This window comes from Patagioenas fasciata, chromosome W (assembly GCF_037038585.1).
Source record: "Patagioenas fasciata isolate bPatFas1 chromosome W, bPatFas1.hap1, whole genome shotgun sequence".
Taxonomy (NCBI): Eukaryota; Metazoa; Chordata; class Aves; order Columbiformes; family Columbidae; genus Patagioenas; species Patagioenas fasciata.
The window spans coordinates 29,519,348-29,525,347 of record NC_092559.1 but is presented as its reverse complement, the minus strand read 5'-3'; positions in this window follow the sequence as shown (position 1 = coordinate 29,525,347).

Below are 6,000 nucleotides of genomic sequence, written 5' to 3'. Positions count from 1 at the left end.
TCTTCTCCAGATCTTGAGGCAGTAAGCAGGAAACTATCCATTTGAGATCTACAGCTCAAAGCCTCTCAAGAATGGGCCAGGGAAGTAGGGTCCACTTTTCTCTTCCTAACCTGTTTTTTCCCAAAGTGTGTGAGCCAACGCAGGCACATTGCTAGAAGCAACCAGAGGCCATAAACGCAATTGCAAAGAGCAAATTTATTATAGTTACCTCACTTCCAGGGGATATCCAAAGCAGCACCTAAGCTCCTGGGCAGAGGCGACACAAGTAGAGATGCAGACACTGCAGAATTCAACCCTGGTAGAAGATCACGGGCCTGCTGCATTTGCCTGTATTTCAAGGTTTCAAGCAGGCACAGCCTTGCACTCTTTCTCACAACAAAGCAGGAATCTCAGGCATAATGATAAGGTGCCTTAAGAGTTTCTCACAGGCCTATGTTTTTTAACACAGAGGTTCTACCTGTCAAGCACAGAAGGTCAGTAAAACAATTAGTGTGATGTATGTGCTTTTTCTACATCCCAGGTGCAGTTGCTTGAGCGTATTTACAATGAGCCTTCTTGCCATTCTTGCACAATTCCCATACACAAAGCATACCAGACCTGCTGTTTCCATCAGTCAGGAGAATCCTCTTTTTTTTTTGAAAGTCTGCCTCTATGCAATAAAGTCAATGTCTGGGGTATTTCCCACAGAAGGAAGAAACTTGTTTTCTAACTCTTGATCTGTATCTATGTGATGCCTGAAGAGAGTTTAATGCAAAATGGCCATTAGAGTGCCCAAAATCTGGGTCTTCCTTGTCTCCCTAGAATATTCTAAATACCTGGCTGTGGAGCTAGGTTACTTCTTCCTCACTCTCTTTGTATTTTGAACTCCTTGTTGGGTAACAGCAGAGATTCAGTTGTGAAGATAAAGTGTGTCCCGCTGACAGCAAACAGAAGGAGATGCTCTTGGGACACGTATATTTGTCTCCCATCTGACTGAGGTGATAATCTTGCTTTCTTGATTCTTGGATTAATGCTTTAGCTTTACAGATGTTTTATCAAAGAATCAGGGCAGAGGACAAGTACTGCTGCTGCATTTGGAAAGAAAGCTGAAATAACTGCATTTTATCAGAGCCTGAGCCTACTTGCACATGAAATAAACTAAGAACAAAACCTACCAAATTCGGTTCTCTGGGAGACACAAGCTAGTTTTTAAATTTCACTCAGGTTCAGGTGAGAGAGGTGGAAAAACAGGACTTGGGTAGAAACACTACATCCAAAAGTAATGTGCTTTGTTCACCTAAGCTCATTACCCACTGCCCTACTCAACTCAGTGCCAAGACCCCCATTCTGTAACACGTGCTTAAAACGTGCTATGCAAAAGCTACCTACCACTTACTCAAGCAGCAAATTCATAAAAAACTGTACTTCATTGTCAATAGTTGCTGCGTGCCACTTTGTTTTTCAAAAAGACTAAGATTGTTCTTCTACACTATAGAACATGGATAATCTGTAAGTACAAAGTGTAGTTACTATCCACTGCAGGTATAATTCATCGTGCCATGCATAAAGCAAAAAAGTTGAATAATTATTGATCACACTTTATTTAAGAATCCAAATAGGCCATCTAGGAACTATATATCATAGTGTTTCATTTCTACTAAAAACTCTATACTGTGCTGGAATTTCTAGTGCTGTGTGATTCAATAGTATATGTGAAAGACAGGGCCACATAGATCTCTATCTCAGATAGCTAGACTAGGAAAGTGCTTACCCACCTCTGCTGTTCTACAAAGTCTCACACAGAGTAAAATTCAGCAGGTTTTAGTGATGGCATTGAACCAGCTTGCTCTAGTTATGTGTTGGTCTAAGTGTCAAATTATGAACGAAAACAAAAAGTTCCACATTTGTCATGGTTCTCTGGAGTTAACTACAAACAATTAGTTATGCCCCACAAGTTAATAAGTATTCTAGTAACTGTGGTTTCTGAAAAGTGGTTTCTGTAAATTCTTTGCATTCCTGTTTTTGAAAAGACTGAGTAACTTAGGATTTTGATTGTCATTTCACATTTTTGACAGTTTAAATGCTCGTCATGAGTTTACTTCCCTGAAGTAGGTACACCAAATACCATGTTTCTGCTGAGCCTGTTGTGAATCAAATTAGTAACCTTCACTTCTTAATCTTCACATGGTCCTTCAATTCTTTTTGTCACAGAGATTATTGAAGTTCAGCCATGAAATTATGTTAACAAGTATACTTTTTTCAGCTTAAAACAAAGATTTTTGGACAATGATTTATTCAGAAAGCAGCCTACTCCTCTGCCCTTTATCCAGTCTCTTTTACGCACAGCACTTATTTCTAAATGGTTTAAAACCAAAGTAACAAGAAAAAGTCCTCAGATTCTTCCTGCAGACACAGATGTAGAGATACGAAAATAAAATCTCACCACTGTACTAAGTACTGAGGTGGTCATAATGCCTCTCTGTTATCAAGTCAGTCACGTTCATATATCACAAAAATCTGCAAACTCAAAGTGTTTGTCAAAACAGTTTTATTAGTTATATCTGCCCATATTGAAGAAAAATAACATAAAATTCTATGAATCTCAGTAGAAAAATGGGTCATTTCTAAAATAACCTTGAGCAGAGAGTCCTATTTGTGTTTGGATGTAAATAAGTTTGATTCAGAAGCCCTTGCCTGGAAAACTCTTATTACTGAAAGAGAACAGAAACTGGCAAGATTTGAGTGATAATTCTGGGTTTCTGTGGATGCAACTGTAGGACAGATTTGGAAGGGAAACAATTTAGCACTGTATGTTTTTCAAAATATGAATGGCAACATGCTGAAAGCAGTCAATTTTTTTTTCTTCCTCTGCACTTGCTTCATGCAGAGTAGAGGAAAGGTGTTGCCACTGGTTAGGAATGCTGTTTTGCAGAGGAATTTTTGCTGATCTGCATGCCCTAGAGAAATCATACTTTTAAACAAAACAAGCATTGCTGAAAAATAGGTAAACTTATTTATCTGGATTCACCGCTGTTGATTTTAGCTAGGTTGGATAAAAAACCCTGCCTTTTACTTGAGGAGGTGTTTGCCATAAATACCAGATGATAAGGTTCCTATGCTACGATCATGCTTTAAAACTGAGATGTTGCTATGCAATTTTCTGTATGAAACAACATGACAACTGTGAGCCTTCACTCTTTGTTTTCACTTAGTCATTAGTAGTGTTAAAGTTAGTAGTGTTAAAAATGCTGCTTTGATACCACTGCAACTCCCAGTCTTTAGCTGAGGGTTGCTTGAGGGTTAGGCTATGATTTAAAGTGTTATGCACTGTTACTGCTTGATTCAGTTTACTCCCAGCTGGCAGAGATCAGCCTTTAGAGTGCTTTGAGGTTCTGAAGTGCTAGCAGAAATTGCTCGTATTCTTGCAAAGCAGCCTACTGAAATGAGAAGCTGCATGGCTTAAGCCTGATTCTGTGATGTTTGGCTTTTATACCTTGGTTTTGGTTCTCAGCCCTTCCATGACACAAGCAAACATGGGTATAGAGGTATCTCGTTCATTTCCGGGACATACCTAAAGTTAACTCTGTGTTTCACTGTAAATTTGCCTGAGTTCAGTTAGCCACAATGAATGATAGATTAAAAATACATATTGTCAGGAAGTAAATGCCTTGACATGTATTTGAACAGTTAGAAAAAAGTTGATACCTGAGACACCTGAGTCTTTGAAAAGAAGGGGGTTCATAGCTGTGTTGCTTTCCCATGGGCCATGAATAGTCTAGACCAGGAGTTTCAAACTCATTTTCACTGGAGGGGGGCACATCAGCCTCGTGGTTGCCTTCAAAGGGCAAAATGCAATTTTAGGACTGGATAAATGTAACTACTCCTACATTTACCCAGTCCTAAAATTACATTCGGCCCTTTGAAGGTAATGGCAAGGCTGATGTGGCCTGCGATGAAAATGAGCTTGACACCTCTGCTCTAGATGGAGTGGTGACCTCGTGGTTAAAAAAAAAAAAAAGGCAACAACAAAGAAATAGTCAATATATGTGGGAATTTCAGAAGATTCTTTCTGTTTTTCTTTTTACTTTCTACTTCCATATTCTGACTCTTTTCCTTTTCTTGACTCTTGTGTTATATCCGCAGTTACTTTCTCAGTACAAATGCAAAAGCTGATGATTTCAAAGAATAATATATTAAATTTCTAATACAAATGTGTATATAACATTTCTGACACATTTGGCTTCCTAGCATAGAAAAAATGACAAAATATACTATTTTAAACTTGAATATGGCAGACATGAGAGACCCAATCTGAAACATAGCCTGTCTTCAGGCACTCTGTCTCTGCAAGTCTGTACCAAAAATGATCTGAAGAGATTTAACTTCCATAAGTACAAAATAGCACTTAACCTCCAGGTTTTTTCCCAGTCTTTTTTTCTAGGATATCAGAAATTACTGATTCTCTTTCCCTCTGCTTTGCACCACTGAGATGTGTACAGGACCAAGTGAGAAATAAACAGTTTGTAAACTTTATAAATATTTATGACATACATGTATACTGGCTGGAGGGCTAGGCCCAAAGAGTTGTGGTGAATGGAGTCAAATCCAGTTGGCAGCCGGTCATGAGTGGTGTTCCCCAGGGCTCAGTATTTGGGCCAGTTCTGTTTAATCTCTTTATCAATGATCTGGATGAAGGGATTGAGTGCACCCTTAGTAAGTTTGCAGATGACACCAAATTGGGTGGGAGTGTTGATCTGCTGGAGGGTAGAAAGGCCATACAGAGGAATCTGGACCAGCTGTATCGTTGGGCTGAGGCCAATTGTATGAGGTATAATAAGGCCACGTGCCGGGTCCTGTACTTGGATCATAACAAGCCCAGGCAGCGCTACTGACTTAGGAAAGAGTGGCTGGAAAGCTCCCTGGCAGAGAGTGATCTGGGCGTGTTGAATGACAGCCAGCTGAATATGACCCAGCAGTGTGCCCAGGTGGCCAAAAAGGCCAACAGCATCTGTGGGGGACTACGGTGGGTCTGTGGATTCCCTGACGGAGGGCATAGGAACAGAAATTAGCCTTGAAGATACGAAGGCCTACCCGTGAGAATGATGGGAGTAAAGGAGTATCCGGAGAAGTTAAGGATGTACCCGTGAGAGAGAAGGAAGTAGAAGAGTAAAATTAGCCAATGAGATGTTACTGCTGTACCTTGTAACCAATAGTGAAGACACACATGAATTGGTAAAACTGTATAAAAATGCACTTGTGGCAATAAATGGCATCTACTACTTTCATCTTGGAAGAACTTGGTCTATGTCGTTTGTCCGTCTCAACCATGACAAGCATCCTGGTTTGTATCAGGAATAGTGTGGCCAACAGGACTAGAGAAGTGATTGTGCCACTGTACTCGGCGCTAGTGAGGCCACTGTGTACACATACACAGGTACGTTGCAAGAAGAGCCAGAAGCCACAAATACATTGCAAAGAACAAATTTTATTTTAGTTACCTCTCTACTGGGGAATCTCCAAAGTCGCACCTAAGCTCCCAGGCAGAGATGACACAAGCGAGGATGCAGGCACTGGTAAGTTCAGCCCTGCTGGAAGATCACTGGGCCTACTGAGCTCGCCTGTATTTCAAGGTTTCAAGCAGGCACAGCCTTGCACTCTTTCTCACAACAAAGCAGAAATCTCAGACTTAGTGATAAGGTGCCTAGAGTTTCTCACAGGCCTATGTTATCTAACACAGAGGTTCTACTCATCAAGCACACAAGGTCAGTAAAACAATTAGTGTGATGTATGTGCTTTTTGTACAGACAGTTGCAAGTCACTTGAGCGGATTTACATTTAAACAACCTCCTCACCAAATCTTCCACTACATTCCCATACAGCTGCACCTTGAATACTATGTTCAGTTTTGGACCCCTCATCATAAGAAGAACATTGAAATACTAGAGTGAGTGCAGAGGAGGGTGACAAAGCTGGTGAGGGGCTTGGAGCACAAGTCTTATGAGGAGCAGTTGAGGGGACTGG